Source organism: Amblyomma maculatum, chromosome 4 (genome assembly GCF_055883805.1).
Source record: "Amblyomma maculatum isolate TAMU_Amacu chromosome 4, ASM5588380v1, whole genome shotgun sequence".
Taxonomy (NCBI): Eukaryota; Metazoa; Arthropoda; class Arachnida; order Ixodida; family Ixodidae; genus Amblyomma; species Amblyomma maculatum.
In genome coordinates, this window is record NC_139347.1 from 197388954 (window position 1) to 197410328 (window position 21375).

Here is a 21375-nt window from a genome sequence, read left to right on the forward strand (position 1 = left end):
GCTCGCCCCGTGGTAGGAACCTGTGCCAGGCGGATATCTGAAGGAAGGGCGTCGCAAAACAATGGGAAGAAAACAAGCTGGAGGAACAGCATAAAATAGAGAGGGAGGGACAGAGAGAGAGGTTGCACGGAAAGTAGCGATGCAGGCGGCCACTAAGCCTCGTCGTCATTAAAACGACGCGAGTCGACCGGGCCCCGAAATTGTCGCCGCTCCCTTCAGAAAATTACTGCTCCATGCTCTGCCTCCTCTCCCTCTAGTGCCCTGCACCCCTCACTCTCGAGAGCGTGCGGCGCTAGTGCTTGCATGGATATAAAGGGACACCTTCGAAAAGTTGTTTAGGCTTTAATGGGCCTCTCAGTAAGCTTCAAATTACAGTGATTTTCTGGTTGTCCTTTCTTTCTTTAGATGAGGCATTTTAACCGCTGAACTATAAGTAGAATTTGGCAGACTGTTCACGTGACATGGTGTTCTCAAACTCTTTGCTTGATTATCGCTGCTTGCACCTTTTGTACAAATGGGCCGCGCGACGTTAGCTGCATACAGTTAATCTGCATAATGCTCGCCCCTAATCAGGATTTTAACACTGTAGCTTTATAAGCTCCGTTTTCCAGAAATCCCGGTGTTGTCGGCGTCGGCGCTGTGAGCAAAAAAGTGTGTGGAACACTTAAACAGCTCATCATGATGCGATAGCGCAAGCCCACATATAAAGCCACGCTCTAACCAAGTGGGATGAACGTGCCTGTGTGGGATAGAAGGGTCAGGATGATACTTTTATCATCATCACATGTGAAAGGAGAGACCCTATTTGGCAGCTTTTGCCAGACGTAACATCAGGAAACTCTAGGTCCAGTTAGTGCCATGTTAGAGTTACTGTATAACTCAGTTGCCAGCGTCACGCTTGAATCATATGTACATGGCTCTGGCGGGTGACATGGCCAGCCACTGATTGGTTGACGGATTGTGTGACGTAGTCAGATCACATACCATGGCAGGATTTGCCAACTCGCAGAGCTCCGCAGGATACGCTGTTGGGAGGGTTGGTTCATGATGAGGGGAATGTGTGCGCGCAAAAACGACGATCACGAGAGGAGAGGAGACAGGACGGGAGCCTGTACTGGCAAACTATGTGAGCCTGCCACCTTTTCGAATAAATATCAGTTGAAGTTGCCGCTCGTCCCGTCCTGTATCCTCTTCTGTCGTGATCGTCTTTTTTTGTGCACGTACCTTCCCATCAGATAACTCCATCGAACTCTCGGAGTCAAACTGTACGGGATACCTAGTGCGACGTGGCACTCCGGGGCCATGCAGGCACGTTAACTGGGCTTGGTTAAAGCGCGGTTTTATATTGTTACGCTGGAGGCTTATATATGTTGGTACGATTTTCACGGAATTTGTTAGCTAATGAGATGCGTGAGATAATAGTGGCACACATCGAGATCAGTTATTAGGCAAGCAGCAAAATGCATGTCGCTGTTGCACTGCTTTTATGGCGGTGAGAACCTTGTCAAGTCGCCTAAATGCGACACTTTCGCTCATCCCTCGAGGATGTGCTCCTGAGTACATGAAAATAAAGGGAAATACGTTTGAGGTCAATGCGGTATACCCCTCCGGGGGAATGCGTAAGCAATTTTTGCAGAAGAAAGAACAAACATGGAAGAAGGAGAAGTTGGGTACCACGTGACTACCCTTCGACGTCGACATTACCCCCCTTGTCTATTTCGACCTGTTAATAAATTAATTGGCTCTAATTATTTATTAACTTCGCATGGCCAAATTTTTCCCCAGCGATATTTTTAACACTTCTATCTAGTGAAATCATTCTTTTTCTTATAACTCGTTTCGTTCGAAGGTAATCCTGCCGACAAACTTCTGGTGACATGACTTTGAAAACTTACATGAAGTCTAATTAACTTAATTGGCTTTAAATGAATAACTAATAACTCTGCACGTACCAAACGTTTTCCCCAACGAGATTTTTCATCCTCTATTTAGTGCAACCATTCGTTTTCTTATCACTCGTTTCAATCGAACGCAATCCTGTGTCAAACTTCGGGTGACACGACATATCAGACGCCTGGTCCACTTAATGAGCATCTTATTAATTACCTAATTATTTTGTTTGCACCAGATTTTTTCTCCAGCGAGATTGCTTCATCCTGTACCTAGTGCAGCCATTCGTTTTCTTATCTCTCGTTTCATTCGAACGTAATACTGCGAACAATCTTTTGGCGACAAGACCTTGAAAACATACCCACTTAATGCTTATGCATTGATAAAAATAAATGAAATGCACGCGAATGAGGATTCGCAAAGAGATGCGCAGACTGAAGCCAATAGTGCTGTCTGGCTGTACTCCTAAACTGCTGTACCCCTAATTTTGGCTTTTATGATATCATCCCGGAAGCCAAAGTTTGCAGTAGCTGAATAAGAAAGTAGAAGCTTGGCAGAGGCTTGGGAACACAGCACATGTTATTTTGAATGCAATGCAACTGGTTGTGCGTAGTCGCCTGGACATGTAGCGAACATATATGTATTTAATGCACATGCCGTGTGCCCCAGCTAAATGTAGCTAAGCTTTTTAAGGAGACGGATTGTCCCAGCTCAGTGACCATACTCAGGCGCTGCTGAAAGTCATGTGGCTTAGTCCGCACTGTTTTTTGTTTCTTCAAAGTCCAATCATTCGTGACAATGATTTTTATTATCGCCTTGAGAAAGAAACTTTCCGCGCAAAAGTATACCGAAACAGATCGGTACGGCGGCACCCTTTACTTGATGTTTTTTTTTGTTTTTACTTGGCCTAAATAAACTAACACAATAAATAAATAAATCAAAACCTTCTGTTTGACAGCGGTGCTGTTTGTTCAACAAGTCTTTGAGAACCAAATTCGGTTCTCCATGGAGGGATCTATCCTATGGCTTGCGGGACTCAGAGCACAAAGAACAAATTACGGTAACAAAAATGATTACAGGTTGAAGCGCTTCATGTTCTTGGGGTGCGACGAGACTGACTTGCAACCATAAAAACAGACCGACTAGCCCAACAGCAAGTATGGCTGTAGTATGGCGCTTCTCCTGTCAATTTATGTCAAACGGCAGGTGGAATCGTGAAAGTTATTTTTTAGAGTCCATTAATAGAGATGCGCAAATTGTACCTTTGTGCAAAATAATTCATACAGCTGTTTTTTTTTTAAACTATTCCCAACTTGTGAGTGGCAGCTTTGAAAAGGAACTGTAAACCGAGCCATAGGACTTCCATCAAACCTCATTTAGTTTAATTTGCCTAGTAGATACAGATATAGAAAGACATAAACACTGAGCTTGGAAGCCTTGTACGTATATACAAACACAGAAATACACATCATAGTTGTTACGCCGAAATGGTGTGCGAAATAACAGTAGTTCTAAGTCGATTTAACTTGTTCGCTTGTTGCTGTTGTTAGTTAAGGCCGATACATAATCGTACCTGGAGCTTTCATTGTGTTGAACATGTCCAGTGCTTAGTTACATTTTGTGATGTCCCGTTACTGCTCCGCCATTCGACCTGAAAGTTTGGCTTTTGAACAGCGGCCTGCCACTCGCATCGAAGATGGTTTCGCAACTGCCAAATAGCAACAGGCGCTGGGAAGTGACAAATGAGCTCATGGACGTAAGTTAGCGGTATATTTATTAACGAGGAAGGGGTGGTTCGGCATCAGCAGTAAGCATTAGGTACCCCTGTTGTTAATTTTGGTGCTGTAAAATAAACTGTCTAATATGGACAGGAAAACCTAGACCAAAAATGAAATACCTAGGACCAATCAGCATCGCCAGGATCATATTCACTTAAGTTGGCTCTTTGTGAAAGTATCTACACAACAGGAATTTATTGAATGAATAGCAGTTAATGTATATGCGCAGTGAATAGTGTCGACCAGAAGGATTCTTGTCATAGCCTTCGATTAAACCGACTAATGCTTGCCTTTATTGTAATCAATTGCAATCATTAAATATGCAGGGGTGCATTGTCTCCGACAGTTCTTGCCTTAATAAAGGGAAAACGTTCATTGTAGGTGGAACAGCGCGAACTAGGCGAGAGACAAAAGCAGCCCCGCCGGGGTGGCGCAGTGGTTACGGCACTCGACTACTGTTCCCCAGAAGGCGGGATCGAATTCCAGCCTCGGCGGCCGCTTTTCGATGGAGGCGAAAAGCAAGGTGCCCGTGTGCTGTGCGATGTCAGTGCACGTTAAAGAACCCCATGTGGTCGAAATTTCCGCAGTCCTACAACGGCGTCTCTCATAGCCTGAATAGTTTTGGTACGTTAAACCCTACAAACCAAACCAAACCAAAGCAGGAGCAATACACAGATAAGTCAAAGTATGTCAGCCAGACTTCCTTGCTGCTCGTTGATAAAGAGGTTTCTTTATCAACGTAACTCACAATTTTTGGGGGGTGATCAGGCTGTATGCGGATGGAGGGAGTGTTAGGATTTGGTAGGGTTTCACCATGTGCTAGATGAGTTGCTAAATTGGTACTTCTTGAATTTACTGCTCCATGCTCTGTACGGTCAAATGACTTTTTTTGTGTGTAAATGTGTGTACTTTTGAATAAAAACATTAGTTGAGATTCCGCTTGTCTATGTCTTCTCCCTGCCTTTGCCTCTCATCTAGTTGGTGCTGTTCAACCCGCAACGAACAGCTACCAACTCTCCCAGCTTTCCATCCTTCTTTGAAAACGCGCCGCTTCTATTCTATTCGGGATCACTTCTCACCAGGGCCCGCTTGCACAAAACAATCTTAAGACTGTTTTAGCTAAGTCCAGACATAACTGGAGTCTAAAGAATAGGCCACTAGCATGGCCGCTTAAGACTGGAGTCAAGACTGGGCTTCAGTCCTGACTTGAATAAGTCGCTTGTATGATTACGACTCTAGTGCTGTCTTGGTTAAGACACAAGGACGCCAGGTGTCTAAGTAGAGAAATTAGGGAAATTAGGGAAATACAGGGATGCGCTAGCACTGTCCTTGCTGTAAGATGTACACATTCCGTCAATTTTGCGTTGTGTAAAATCCGTGCCATTGTTTTTTGCGGCTTAAGATTGTGTTACGAGGAAAAATGCCCCAAGTGGTTGCTGAGGCCGTTCCGGGAAGCCACTCTGGGGAACATGAACCCGAAGCGTTCGACGTTCAGAACACGAGCCGTCTTAAATAAGCTTGGTCTTTCTAAAGACACCATTTAAGTCTGGACTTAGCTCGGACTCTATCGTGCAAGCCGGCCCAGGTCTCCAGACACGCACTACAGTTAATCTTACAATGGCGACATGAAGCTTTTTCCGCGTTCGAAGACAGGAACGCGCTTGAATGTTGCGTGCGCTGCACATGAGCGACAAGCACTGTTCGGCACTTTCCTTGTTGTTTCGGACTCCTGTAGCTTACGGCACGTGGGACGCTTTCTTTATGGCGCTTGTGTGGGCCCGTAACATGGGCCCGGAAATAGTTCTTCACAAAGCACACTTTTTTTTCACGTAGTATTCTTTTCCCTTAATCGATAAGCTATATTGCGACACCGCAGAACACGTGCGGTTCGAACTACCCACCTACTGTCTCGTGCCCGAACGGTACAATGGTGTGCTCTTTCCACTCGCCTATCCATCCATATGATCTTTCAGCTCACGGCTTATTTGAGGCACTCGTACGTTTCGAGGGGAGTAGCTGCAGCGCACTTCATATTATTTTTGTTTTGTTTCGAAAAGCACCTATTTCGGTTTTTTAGAGAAAATGGTCTTGAACATCATAGGCTAGAATTACTGCCTCCATCATATTTTAATCTCATTTAAATTTGCTACCCGGCAGCTGGCTTGCGGACACGGCGGTAAAGGCCCGCCGTTTACATTAGTCAAGTGAGACAGTAAGCCAATTGTTTACTTTGCACCACACAGATTACATGCTAAAAGTATTGACCCCCAACCGTAATATAGATATAACGGACACCACATATCTATTGCTAAGGTTAAAACACCGTTCTATTCGCCACGAGATCGACCCAGAGGTGGAGCCACCATCTCTTTGAGTGTGGATCAGCAGCCATGGCGGCGCTCGCAGAAGCGCATGCAGCGTCGCATTGATTCCAACTTTACGGCAGGTTTGTGATGAAAGCGTGCCCTCTGTAATGAATTCGTGGTTTACTGCAATACAGTGTTCCAATTTTGAAGAAAAAGCCCAAGAATATACAAAATCTGCTGAAAAGAAGTGCATATTATAGAAAAACACGGAACGCAACTACCCCAACCACCCCTCTTTTGAATTTAGTGACATCATTTTGTACGCGTTGTGCCTTGTACCGCGCTCACCGGCCTCATAATTTCGTTTTGTCACACATACCAGATGGCATATTTTATTTACGTACTTTTCGTCCAGTGTGTGCCCAATACGAGTATCAGACAGGCCACTTCCAGCGGGTGCATTTCGCGTCGTATAAGTTATGATTGATTTATAGGAAGGGAAAGGCGCAGTAACTGTCTCACTTGTTTTCTGCGGACACCTCAACTGCGCCGTAAGCAAAGGGAGGAAAGTGGGAGTGAAAGTGGGGTCTCCTAGATGTCTATAAAGAGGAGAATAGCGAAAAACTACCCTTCCTCTTCTATCATTTGCTTCTCTCGTGTGGCTTTTCTCGGCGTTCGTTGTAGTGCTACATATAATTATAATTCGCTCAAAGGAAAGGAAAGGCGAAGTATCTGTCACACTTCTTTTTTTTCATAACGTTGTCTATTGCCGGAGGGCGTAATTTAATGTGTAAAAACATTGAAAGGGGTAATAAATGAGAGAAAAATGGTTGGCTGTTACAATAAAGCTCAAGCGAAATCGATGATAAGGCCCTTGCGTCCAGTCAATGTACGAAGATGAGTCGTTCGGCGAAAGGCCCACTGCCATCAGGTGCCGAATTCTCGTCGGCTTGTCAGTGTATTGTCAATGTGGTGACAGGATGCTAGGCTGGGAAGAAAACCGCTATCCGAATTTTCCTTTTTGCGAGCCACTTACTACGCATATGCTTTCCCTCGTCCTCCTCTATTTTTGTCGGACGAAGCCACTGCGCCTGTCCTCCGCGACCAGGGCTCGACGAAGTGCGGGACGATATGCTAGTTGCAGTGTCAATGTCCTCTTAGGTAGCCCATTATGCTGTCACAAGGCTTAAGAATGTAAACAAGACCTGGTTCTCTGTATCCCCATTATTTCGAAAGTTCACTTGAATGATTGTCAGGCAATTGATTCAGACAACGTGCTGCATTGCGGGTTTTTCAGACTGTGCACATCAACTGAAGGCTTAGACGATGTCGTTACTGCTGCCAGCTTTCCCCGGAGTTTTCGCCGCACAAGAAAGCTGACTGGTAATTCACGTGCAGCGCTCCGAATGGAGTTCACTGAACTCTACGAGACAAGTACATTTTGCAGCTGATATGTCAGAGAATTTGATATTACGCCGATGAGCCAATGAATCTGAAAGCGAGTATAAAAAAGACTACATTCAATAAAACGGAATAAAACATATGAAAACATTTTATGTATGTAGTTTTAATTAGACTCACATTATCATGGCAATAATATTTGAAAGTGCCACCAAATTTGGCGTGTGGCATGATTATTACACACTCGCCAAAATGAAGAAAATTCTGCAAATATTTTTCCCCTGATGTGCAAAGTGCGAATATTAGTCGCTGTGAAGACACTGAAAATAACTGCGCATAGGGTATACGATTTTGCTCAGGTAGGAAGTTTTGCGAGAATAATTTTTATACCACTGTAAATTTTGAGCAGTCGTCCAATCGTATGCAAAGTAAACGTTTAGAATTATTATCAAAACAAGGTCCGGATAAAAGTTTTGAAGGAAGTGGAATGTCTACGAGTTCTTGCGCCTCTCAAATCTATTTCTCCCCGAAGTAAACACGGTCAAGCTAGCGGTGAAGCAAGATAGGAAGCCCGTACAAAATTTGGTGCTGCCCCGCCAGCGAGGCGCAGTTTTTACGGCGCTCGAGTACTGTTTTCAAGGGTGCGGGATCGAATCCCGCCCTCGAGGGCCGCTTTTCGATAGAGACGAAAAACAAGGCGCCCGTGAGCTGTGTGATGCCAGTGCAAGTTAAAGAAACCCAGGTGGTCAAATTTCCGGAGAAATTCTCAACGGTGTCTCGCATAGCCTGAGTCTGTTTTTTCCTTTTCTCAAAAACAATGGATTTGCGCGGAAGAGAGCAGAAACACTTAGACCAAAATAGATTTTAACAAAATGTTTGACGTGGAATGACCTGTAAATCTGAATCTGCTCGGCAACAGTGTCCAGGCCGGCTCACGCTTGAATAGCTGTGAGATTTCACTCAGAAGCGAGAGTAGGTGGTTGCATCAAGTCGTATGAACCTGTTCGTTGTGCTTTGACACGGCGCATTACGACATCATCGCTGCGTTTCATGAGGCAAAGAAAATCAATCGCAGAAGGCCGACAGATGATGTTATTATCCAGCAATACATACATCGACAAGGACAATTATTGCCTTCATTGTAGCGTGGGATGATAGCCTGCTCCTACCTCTTTAGTAAGAGGCAGACGGGTAAATAAACTTGAATAACACATCGCGGACTGTTGGTTCATCTTAAGGCAGGACAGCGCAAACTACACAGGGAAAAGCACGGACGAGGCACGCACAGCGCTGTGTGTGTCTCGCCTTCCTTTCTTGTCCCTCTGTAGCTTGCGCTGTTCTGCATTGTGGTAAATAAAAGCGACCGGAATCGCGAAACAAATTGGGCCGTGCACGCGCACGTAAACAATGCTGGATAAGAGACGACGAGCATCCACAACGTGGCTCGCCGCTGCACCGGAAGGTGGCAATTAGGCTAGATCTGTATTCCAGCCACAGGCGGCAAGACTGCGGGGGTCTAGCAAAAATAGAGCGGCAGTATTAATTAGCCCCTGTCCCCTACACCAAGACCGCGACGTGGCGACATTGTAGCAATGTAGTAGTACGTGGCTATGTTGCTGTAAGTAACTAGAATAAGAAGTAGAAAGATTTTGCTGGTCCCAGTATCTGCTATCACAAGCAACGGAAGCATCTGAAGTGGGACGGTGGAAATAAAGGGACAGCGAGGGAACAGGTGAGGGAAATCAAGGAGGGGAAGGATAGAAAGAAAGGGCAGGGTAGAGGTAAACAAAAATAGTACTCCATAAGTCAAACGCTCGCCCTCGGTTGTGTGTTACAGGGCATCGCTCCGCGGGCAGGCAATCAGTGTCCGATGTAGGCACCTGTTCGAAAGGAAGACCCCATTTTCCTCTGCATCGTTGGGTTCTCGAACGCGGGTGGGCAGGAGGGACAGGGAGTCAGGCGCCGCGCACATTTGCTCCTAGGAAGACAGCCTCCGATGGATCCGACGTACACTTTCTGAGGTACACGCCAGAGTGCTTTTCCATTTCTCTGTTTCAAAGCTTGTTTGGTTCTGTGCTGCTTTTTGCCCTTCTCTCCGAAAAATTCGGTGCAACAACCCGACCCCTTCTGCCGGCTGCCGGCAACGTCCACCACTGCGTATTGGCGTATTGTTGGCAGCTGTGTGTCATTGGCGTGGAAACCTGTCTCTCTCCATGCAGATAGTGCGCAAATCTTTTTGGAAATGCAGCAGGAACAATGCGCTGGACAGCGAAGAGTACTATGCGCTGTCGAATACGGGCAACGAGAAGCACTCGTCATTCCACTTGTACTGCACATTTAATGACCATATATTATAAGCGAACGCATATAGGGTCGTGAATGTGCAGCCGGCTGGGCTGAAATTTTTTTATGGATACGTGCGTATTTCTGTGTTGTTGTCCTTCCAAGGCTTTTCTTTTTCATCAGTTAGAACGGAGCAACTTTCTGAGGGCGACCCTGTGTTCCGGTCCTACAATGCCTCGTTTTTGCGGCGTTGCCAGTGGCATATTTATTATTGTCAAATTAACCTTCTGTAACACTTAGCTCTTTCTGTTCTACGCTGACTTTTGTCATATTAATTTTCTTTGATTTTCTGCCTGCTTGCAGTTTTCATTATGTTTTAGTATTTATTATGAGGTTCATTTCCAAGCGTACGTGCTTGTTAATCGCGCGCAGCCTTATGAATGACCTTCGACCAGCTTGCGCTGATTAGTACATGAAATTAAAATAGTGGTGATCTTGCTTCACTCATATCTTGTCTTCGATATTGATTTTTACAGGCGTATCTCACAAATGCCTCTCGCGCTTACGCAAATGTTGGCATTATGCCGATGGCACACATGACGAAACGATCGCAGCTGCAGGACCGTGAAGAGTGCGGGTGTAAAGAGATGGTGCACATACGAAACAGGGCGTTGGCGCGACAGATGCCGCATCCATGCTAGTGTGGGCAAGCGTGACCAGCGTTGGACAAGCGTTGCCGGCGCAGAATGACGAAGTGTAGGGGGACTTTCGTTCAGTTGGGTTGCTTCTTCTCCACGTCAGAAATGGGCAGTCAGTAAAAACTGCAGCGGCGGCGAAGCAGGGGGAGAAGTTCAATATTCGAGTAGCTCTTAGTACACGGCAAGCTGATTTCGTCTACTTAGTGAAATCGCGGGATTAAATAAAGACGCACTTAAGGCCATCATGATTTCGGACTGAGAAATGACGCGTTAATGAAATCAATGCACATGACGTTTTCTCCTCACAATATGGAAACTGACCTTTCGTAATGGTTACCCCCCGGCACTGGTGCGCGATTTTCTCGCTGCTATGAAATCTTCGGACCACGAAAACAGCGATAAAGAAGATTATCTAAATAAACACACGTTATATATTTGCATAAACTTACGTATCTACACCGAGAATAACATTTCGCGTGCTCTTTATCGCATGCCACTCTCTGCAGGCGAAGAAAGAAAAACATGCCCAGCATTCAGGAAGCCCATTACAGTTCGTGCTTTGTAATACGGTGCGATATATCGCATATGTGGTCATTCAGACTTTGAAACGCACAACTCGACTTTTTAGAGTGCCCTCTTTAAGCCAAACGAACATTCCAAAATTACAAAACGCCCCCAATCAATGGAAAAATGATCGTTATATATATATATATTTTGTAACACCAATAAAAGAAGCAGTTCATTGGCCATGCCGCAAAGGAGTCTCTAGCCTAAAAACACGCTTGAACGAAGGCTGCCCTAATGTGTAATGCCTAGAAACTGCTAACTTTACGGCCATTCTTAGTGTGGAAGTTATACGTAATGCCTATAAATATTATAGGAAGTCATTTCGCAGTGTTTGGTTCCTTACTGTTACCATACAGTCGTTCTGAATCGACGTCGCCTATACATTACAACCGCCATACTCTCGTAGTTTTAGATCAAGGAATACAAGAAATACTCATCCGTCTTCGCGTGCGAAAAGATGAAAATTGCTCACAGCCCCTCCCCCCCCCCCCCCCTTCCTGCCCAGTAGCTGAAGCTACTTCGATAATATAAAAAGAAACCTATTATGCGGTGTACAAGGTGTTCTACATCCACCCTCTTCCAGTGAAACATGCTCAATTGAAACCTGAATAAAGATTGTCAAGTTAAATTCTAAGCCGAGTACAGAGGTTCGTCAGAGCCTTTCTTTGTTTGAGTTATTTTTATGTCTGCCGCCCTCTACAAAGCGTGGCTTAGTGTAAAATCATCGGCATCATAATCAGCCAAATGGCATCCTACTGCGATGCAAAAGCCCCTCTGTACCTACTGAAATAACCATGTCTTGCAGCAGCTGCGCCCACGTTATTCTCCAGAAAATTCTAACCTCATCTGTTGAGCTTTACTTTCGCCTTCTCCAGCTCTGAATAGAGGTCACTTATTGTAAATGTAGCACAATTACAGGCTTAAAGTTTGCACTTATTTTCTCTCTTTATTTCACTGAGGAGAGTAAGGTCTTTGAACGCCCTTGCTACACCATTTTATTCTGTCGGGTACTCATTAAGACCGCAGGAAGAGGATAATTAAAACGTCTCTTTAGTTTACTACCCCCCACTGCCCACTGAGCGAATACAATGCAACAGGGTTTCTTTACAAAATGACAAGAATGCTGAAGTAGTTTTACACTCGGAACAGTATCTTTTTCATCAAGCCAAAAGTTGCTTTTGTGCTAATCGCGATAACATAGAGCGATCCTACTGGCTTCCAATCTTGTCACGAGATATGGGGTCGCACTCCTGACTGGGCCGTAAAAGGCTCGCAGGGGAAACACAGCAATCATGGCGGTATATTTCGGCACGCAAGTCGAACGGAATCAAAACTCTCTTTTCATGCTGTAGGAGAATGTAATTCCAAAACTACCTTTTGGTAGAAAATGAGAAAAGGAAAAGATTGCTCTAGACTATGGAAACGATATTATTACAATAAGCAGCAGAACAGTTTTCCTGTAAGCGACCTGAGCTGATAGCTTTAGCAGTCTAATTTCGCAATCTCGTCAAAGAGGCAAAGTTTAAGTCTTCACCCCTTTTTTAAAGAGCGAAAACCATTGAAACGACTAGTCTGATACCAATATAATCTTTTTTTCTTCTTGAGAGAGGGAGAGAGTACACACTCCTTTGTATCTAAAAGAACAGCCTTAGGAAAGCCGTAGAAAATTGCATGCTGGGGTCAAATTTTATTTCTTTTTTTTCTCGTATGCGCGGCCTCGATTCGCAGTATGACCTCATAATTTCTCTGAGACAATTAATCGTCCTCATGCGGTTGATTCCGTTTTGGCTTGCATTAAATATGCTCGCTCTGACACAGAAATTCTTACACGGCAGCTGAGAATGGGAGTGAGAGTGAAAACAGGATAGTTTACCGTTAGCCGAAAAACTAGAAACTGTTCATTAGATATGACTAAAATGAAAACAGATATTGCGGACGCAGCTCTCGACCTCCAAGCAGTTAACAGCCTCACTGATCCAATTGGTAGCAAGACTGCCAGGAAAGTTGATAAGAAGCTCCTTCTCTTTAATTTCTACTCTTTTTTTTTTTTTTTTGCTTTCAAGAAAAGTAGTATGGCCCTACATCACTTTTCTGTCCTTTTTACGAACGTTTGTACTGAGGCTCACTTCGAGAGGAACAATTTAATTAGCGTTCGTGCGGCCGCCCTTTTCTCCGAGTTAATTGCGTTTCGGATGCAATGGCCGACAACCAGAATGAAATGCTGCTATGAAAATAAAGCGCTCGAAGCAAGAGCTGCATTGGGCGGGTCTGCGGAGCAAGCTTTGAACAGATGACTGGCTGCTCTTGCGAGCAAGGAGTTTTAATAATTGTGGCTTCAAGCATCGTGCTCTCTCGGCCCCAGAAGAAAAATTTATGCACTCGGAACACGCATAATTCCTCCTCTATCCAGCAGTCTGGAGGCCGCTGTTTATCTTTCTAGGCTCAGCTCTGCGCGCTTTTAAACAAGAAAGCTGGCGCCAGGGAAATAGCTTCTGTTTTGAATGAATGGCGGGGAGCAATTGAAGTCTCTGTTAATCTCATTTTTTCCGGGCAACACAATTATAGCGGTGAATAATTGATATGCTTTTTACAGCCGCCTGCTCGAAGATTGAAGTTTTGAAATGCGTGCTTCTTTGTGGCAGTCCTTGGTTTCCAGGAGCTCTCTTACGTGGTTTAGAAACTGAGGCGTTACAAGCCGTCTCCTATTCTTGTGGCTGATTAAAAAAGCACGCGGTTAAGAAATACGTGCCGTTTTTGTAGCTATTGCAACGAGAAAAGTACGTATTCATTGTTGTGCTATTTATTGTTCATAGAGAGTTTATAGAGAGTTTATTGCTACAAAATTTCACCATGGGAACACGTACTCCCACACACACATGCACACACAAAAAGGGGAACACAAACAATACGGCCGCAGACTGTTTCATTCTCGAACACTTGATTTGAACCAGCTTATTTCATCGCGCACCACAGTGAATGCGCCTTCTGATCTGCGGATACTTCCGCAGCTAGATACATAAATAAATAGTAAAATTCAAAGAAAATGTGTGATAAAATTTTGTTGGGCAAAATCAATCTATATGAAAAACACGTTTAGCTGTGTAACGCCACTGGGACGAATAAAATCCGATTACGTGACTTAGATCATCCCACGATTTCAGTTGCAGTCTAGGTCATGAAAGCTCGTGGCTAGCCGACGAACACACTTCTGGTGCCATGAGGCGTTATGCATTCCTTAGAGTCTTTCTGAAAACAAGACGTTTATTTACTAGTTGCATGCTGCATAGGCAAGCATAGGGGCATCATATACGAATGAGAAAACAGGAAGGACTCAGCATTACTGCGCGACATAAAGCATGTCTATTCCCGACAAATTGTGCTTGTTTACTGCACGTGGCAAAAAGAGGAAGCTTAATTACGTCATCAGGGAATGTTTGTAAACGAACGAGGTAATACTCCTCTGGTCTATCCTAAATTAGTTTAGCTAGACAGGACGCTACAAGCTTATATTGTCTTTTCAGCTGAAAGTGTAGGCTTTATGGCCAGAATGCCGACAATTTACGACAAAGAATGAACTTGCCCAGAATAACAAAGCATACCCCGTAAAGAAAATCTATCGTGGATAATTTGGGAGGTGGCCCTGTCCTGCTTCGGTCTTATGGCGCAAATTTCCTTGGTTGAGAGAGCTAAGGGAGTTTCGAATTGGTGCCTGGCTAACCACAACCCATCAGCTAAACTATATTGTTTAAATACAGGTCACTACTACTGCTACTACTACTGAGTCAGACCGACCGAGGTACAAAATTGATAAAGGAGATCGATTGTGCCTCTTTCATATGTTTTACATTCATCTTTACGAGAATCGGTCATATCACCTGCTTATCGCCCCCTCTCAAGCCGTATTAATCACTATACGACCGTCTACGCTCCCTCCGCAAGAACTACAGCTCATTCTCGTTCTTTTTTCGTCACGTCATCTCGGGACTGGAATGATCTACCACAGGACGCCGTGCATCATATCAACGCCATCCATTTTAAGAATGCTATGAAGACCATTGTTGTTTAACTCTCATGCCCATCCCTCATGTAATGCCTCATACCAGGGGCCTTTGAGGTATCAAATAATAAATAATGGAATGTGCGTTGTGTCAACAAAGGCGATAAATACGGTGACGGATCAAGGGCAGGTTTAGTGCTTGGGGATGAAAACATTCCTGTGGAAGATATTTTTCTTCTTGCCCAATTCGTAGGCTTTCATTATTTATTTGATACAAAAATTTTGAAAGGTAATATACATTTTGAATTTAAAAGTATATTTTCTTAATTTCTTAAAATTCGAAATAAGTGTAGTTAATAAGGTGACCCCAGGTATTACTGCTCAGATTGCTTGCAAGGTATGGCAGAAAATAAAGGTGCCTGTCTCCGATTTTTTCTTTTCCAGTATAAGAGACTGTAAAAACAAAAACACCTTTTTGGGCATTTGTCTGATTCAAAACACCCTTACACCCTGAGTCTAGGGCGTTCGTGCCATTGGAAATCACCTCTTGCATGCCAAAGGGGTGCTTTGGTTGGAGAATATGCCTTAGGGTGTTACGGGTAAGCAATATCACCTAACATGCTGGTGGTATATGGCTGCGTAACTTCGTAGCCATTTATACACAAGCGGCGCTGCTAATATAACCCAACACCTAAATAAAGCACCAAAAGTAACGCTAAAATTAAAATTACACACGAGTGCTTTCTAAAAATGAAACAGAAACTGAAACAAAATTTCACCGCCAGGAGGCCGCCGGTAGGTACGAACGCTCTTTTCAAATTTCACAATATGGCCGTTAGCATTGTGGGGTGCGTTTCGACCACGTTTCGGCGAATGCTGAATGTGCTTCTTCGATTGTGTACCCTCGTGAAATGTGTTGCATTTCCCTTGCATATGTGTTACAGAAGTGTGTACGCTTGTGAAGTGCCTTTTACATTTGGTGTTTAACGCAAACGGGCATTTATCGTGTCGGCAAGTGTCCGGGCTTCTTTTTGCTTTGCTCAGGCCAAAGGACTGCTGCACCGCTTTATGTTTGAGATGTTTGAAAGAAGAAGGCATGGACGAATTTTTTTTCTGCGTGACTAAGAGGTATATGCGCCGACTACATTGCACTCGCGCTGAAATCGCACTGGTTGTTTCGGTGCCGGTGATACGAAGGCGGACAGCGTACTTTGCGGCTGACGCAATCGTCTGTAAAGGTAAGCCTATTCTCACGTATATTGCGCTTTGTGGGAACAGTGTCCTACCGGATTGCTGCATTCTGTGTCTTTTTGTGCCGGAACGCTCCAGAATGTGCTGAAATGAAAACGTGAGACACGCGCTTGTTTTCACCTGGCTGCCAAAATGACATCGCACATGTGGTAGATGTCGCGGCGAGTTACGCAGATTTCGCACAAGAACATGAGTCTCAACTTTCTTGAACAGAAATAATGTATGTGCTACGTTACCTTGCATTTTATACGCGCAGGAGGTTCACGAAACGATTTTCGTTTCTTGACAGTTTGATACTTGCGCTCAGTTCGCAACGACTCGGTTTTGTTCTACCGTTTCCGTTCGTGCAGCAAGGTCATGTTGGCGTACTACCTTAATTCTCCTAGCACTCTCGACTCCCCCCTCCCCCCTCCTCCCTTATCTCTTACACTTCGCGCTCGCTCTCCTGAAACCTCTTTCATGCTTCGTCTTCTTTCACTCGGAGCGCTGCGACCCCCCCCCCCCCCCCCCTTTTTTTTATTTACTCGGAGCATAGGCGCGCACCGTCCTGCTGCTCGGGGAGCTTCCTCCCGCAGCCCTTCTATTTAAACTTTTTGTTCGAGGAGGCTATGTTCGTTCTTGGCGGCCGTTCAGCGCGGCATGCCTCTGCGCTCGTGCTCTCGGCATCGAAGTGCGCTGGTCGGCCGGCCTGGTTGCATAATAGTTTATTCCAAACTGCGTAAACTATATGCCGCTATCATCAGCCTATGTTAACTTCCCCGCGTCTGGATTTGCCTTTTTTAATCACAATGGGAGCATTTTTCATTTTACGGGGACTATATTTTGCGGTTGCATGGAGTGTGAATTTGCATTTTTGTTATGCTGCTTTTGTTATGGCGTTTACTTTCGTCCTCGAAGAATCATTTAGGTACGTATTTTATTTTCAGCAAGACTTCAATTAAGGCACTTGTACACGTGCTAAGTCAGCTGATGTGGTTCAAACCATCCAGTTTTCATTATTTTTGTGGTCACATTTCAACATAACTGTTTGACCGCATTACTTGATTTTTGTAGTGTCTTTAGACTAGAATAAATGGATATTCGATACTGATGCCTCAGCATTCAAGTAGAGGTCGACAGCTTGAATTCCGTGGCCAAATATTGTACCGGATATTGCTATTACAGAGTTTGATTCTGACCAGATGTTTACTTTTTTTTTTTGTCTTTTGCTTAAATGTACATATGAAGCGGTTATCATAGCCTTAGTCGCATATGTTTACCTTCTTTGCTCATCACAGTGCGCATACTGCAGGCAAATTTGTGACTTACTGTTATTAAAAAATTTGTAATGTATGTGTTGAAAGCAGTTTACTGATTTAAAGGGCCCAGAAAACAATTTGACTTTCATATGCTAACGATGCATGTCTGTAGATTGTCTCTAAGAATTGAAGCCTACTTTTGAAAGCTGAGCGGAGACCCTTAGTTTAGAGATATATTACATATTTTATTGCCATTCAGCCGTGTGCCAAGTTGAGGGAAGGGGGATCATAATTTTTGCTTAGTTATTTTTTATATTAGACTTTCCTTAATATTGTTTGCAGTTTGGCGATGAGTGGCAAAATACTGATTGTTTTTGCAGTTTTATAACCTTACTAAATATTTGTATTTGCTGTTTGCTAATGCCAGTTTTTTTTTTTTTTTTCAGATATGTACAAATGCATCAATTGCCTTAGCTTTTGTACAATGATTTTTAATATTCAGTTACTTGAAACATTGAGTAAAATGAATTCTTTATGGCTACCATTCACACAATCTTGCAGTTCTTACATGACTTCAACATGCTGATCAAGAAGGACGGCAAAGAGGCAGTTGAAATCGGCCTTAACAAGACACTTGTCTTGGTTTTGAAGGACACCATTCGTGCAAGAAAAAAGGACATTGCCCGGGTGCTCGAAGTATGTTCTGAGGGAATGCGTGAAAGGAGAAAGAAGCGTAAGTATTCAGCTGTTTCCTTCTGTTTGCTGCATGTGCTATCTAATTGGCAGTTTTTCGCTAAATGCCTACATTTTTGCCATTTTGCATTGCCTTATAGATATACTAAAAACATGGCTGAGCATCAGAAAGAATAATAAAACCATAACTAGCCTGTGCATTTCTTCATATGTAACAATTTTCGCATTAGCTAAATTTAAATTACCTATTGTTCTTCTCCATTGTAATGGTGCAACCCTTTCGAATCTGTTCAACTAGTAGCAGAGAATTAGGTGATACCTGATTCAAATCTTCACAAGCTTTGCTAATTTTTGCTGTCAGATGTTTGGCTTTCAGTTTGCGTGCCTCTACGTGTTTTCAATTTTGTTTATTCGCCTTCCTAAATTAAACAATAAATTATCGCCTCAAAACTCGGCTGTCTCTTTTTACCTGCAAGGAGGTACACCATTGTTGTGTTGCTTATTTCTATTGTAGATGTACAGACAGTATGCATTCTGCAACTCTAGGCAAACATTGGGAACCAGCCGGGAGCCCTGGATGTTGTTTGTATCATTTGTAAGTTTTCTCTTTGTCATTTGAATATTCAGGAAGCCTACTTGAAACTGACATTATTAGCGAATTTTCTTTGTTTCTAAAATGGTTTACAGTCTAACTTGTAATATGTATTAGTGATTCATAATTCAAATAGAAATACTACACAAGTTTTCATCACAACTGTGAATTCTTTGCTGTGAAAGGATTATTTGCACTGTAAGTACAATCAAAAGCACTTTTAAGAGACTCCTGCCATCACATGCTTACCACGTCGTATTGCATACAAGAGTCACCTGATGAAGCACTGGTAATGTCAAGATTGGTGCAGTGTACCATTTGACTAAGCACTCTGCTGCAGTGCACCAGCAGTGCTTTATCCGATGGCTCTTGCAGGCAGCTTGGTGGGGTTTAGCATTTGCTGGAAAGGGGTCTCTCAACCTGCTCATGCATGCTAGTACCTAACATGTTCCTAATGTCTGGAATATATAATCTGAGACTGCTTCAAAAGAAATATTTGCCACATTGTCTTATCCTACAGGCTTCTGAAGGTGGGTAATGCAGTTTAATAGTTGTTTTAAAAGATTGCTGTAATTTGCTAGCCAAGTTTGAAATGATGTAATAATTTTAATTCTTCGGAGATTAGGTTTACCACATTGTTTGGGAGAAAATACTGCTGTGTTTCAAGGTTCATGCTGTATAAATATAATGCCTTCAACTACAGATGCTAACATTTCATGCATTAACCATGTGGCACTGTCATAGACATTCTCATTTATAGTAAACATTCTCAATAAATCCAAATTGTTATTTTTGCATTTCAAGTTAGTCAACATATTTTTAGTATTCGAACCTTTAGTATTTCAAAGTCCTCAGACTGCCTGCCGCTATAACAATTACAACTTCTTGAACACTTGAGCTTCCTGCCGCCTCTTGAGGCTCACCACTGATGTTCTGGATGTCTATGCATACAATGTGCTATGCGTGGAAAATGTTTTAACATGCCATGCTTCAGTGTTGACATTTTTTAGAGCTTCTGCTGTTTGGTTGTTTGGTAATGCTCTGCTGTTGCACTAGTAACTGTCGCTCAACTCAAAGCTCCAGTGTACACTTTTAATGAATAAAGTGTGATGAAGTTTCAGAACTGCCACATAGAGCAGCGAGAACACTTTTTCCTTGTTACTAAACCTTAAATGTAAACACTTCAGGAAGCATTGCGATGACCTAGGGCTTGGCTGGTTCATACTTAGCACAAGAAGACGTGCAAAAGTTCAGAAATGCATTATGTGTTATGTGTTATGTATTACATGCACTTTGTTTTTTTTTTTGTAGTGCCTCATTATAAGTATGCTCTTTCCATGTTTTTTTTTTGTTTGGTTCTGCAGTATCTACTTGGCCAGTGCAGGGCATGCTGTAGGCCTTGTGTGAAGCCTTCAATTGAGCCAGCTGTTAATATTTTAGTAGTAAACACCGTGCTCCAGTGGTGTTTAGTGTTTATTTACATTTTTAACTATCATAATAAGCATTCCAGTTCATGTGAAATGAAAAGTTCGTGGGGCAGCATTGAAGTTCTCTAACCCAGGTGCTTTTGATGAGTGTAGCCATTTTTGTTTGATAAAATAGCTTCCATAATCCAAAAATTACCATGCAACAGCATGCTCCATGAATAAAAATGGGTTGACCTTATGTGCTCTCATTTATGACTTGATCGGACTGCTGGCTTTGTGCCTCCTGAACCAACCATAACAGTATACTCTGCATTGTTAATTGTGAGATAACCACCAGTGGTTTCCGATAGGGCCCTTTTCCAGCACACTGCTGTACACTAAAGGGGCATTGGCGTATTCTAAATATAGAGTAGAAAATATGTTGAATTTGCTTTTTGCCAGGTGCAGTGCATATTTATACAGCTGCTCTGTTACGCACTTCTTTCACAATTTTATCAAGGAACAGGAAGAAAAGCCTGCCACGCCGTGCGTCGGATATACTGGGAGCAGCATCAAGGAAGCTGAAGAGCATTTCCCCTTCATTCAGCAGCAGAAGCTTCTTCGAGTCATCGACTCTACTTAGGGTATTGTTCCAATAATGGGTCGATTTTGGCTGTTCAATCTGACGTATGACAAGGGGTCTGACAATTTGTGCTGCTTTATAGAGCACCTCTTTTTGGGCGTCTGCGTGTCGAAGCCAAGATGCGCTGCACGACGCTTTATTGCATCGCTTAAGGCCGAATTTTATGTAAGCGCACGCGTTGACACTGACAAAGCATAGTATTAATATTGTGTACTGCGATTATTGTTGCATACGACTAAACGTTTTGTTGTTGTTTTTTCAGAAATGTCACCATGCTGTTGTGTTCATTGTACGGTTCTGTTTTTGAAAAAAAATTGTATACTTTGTTGTCTGCATTTGTTGGAACTGTTTTGCTTCTTTCATTTTGTTAGGTATTTACATACATACCATGTATGTTTTTGCCCGTCTGCTAGGCTCTCGGTGGAGAGTGGCAGTATTGTTAAATAAATGAGGTTCCATAGCGCGCATCAATGAAGAAACAGAACACAAGTGGCCCCCTGCCCCCCCCCCCCCCCTCCACCAGCACCCGAGCACCCGCTAGCCCGAACCCTGACCCTTCTATGCCGAATAAAAGACTTCCAGTTTCCTTCTGTGTGACATTTTTTTGTAACATGCTCTGTGAATTTGAAAAA

General features: G+C 43.4%; 1 protein-coding gene and 1 long non-coding RNA gene across 2 annotated transcripts in view; one reads left to right on the plus strand and one right to left on the minus strand.

The window, feature by feature from the left end:
• The window catches only part of LOC146193960 (cell adhesion molecule Dscam1-like), a 570478-nt gene that overhangs the window by 273448 nt on the left and 275655 nt on the right, over positions 1–21375 (minus strand). The gene's annotated exons all lie outside the window — the stretch shown is intronic.
• LOC146193961 (uncharacterized) lies at positions 16040–20781 on the plus strand. Its single transcript, XR_014706501.1, has 4 exons — positions 16040–16158; positions 17971–18142; positions 18617–18697; positions 20621–20781. It is a non-coding gene; the product is annotated as an uncharacterized LOC146193961 (long non-coding RNA).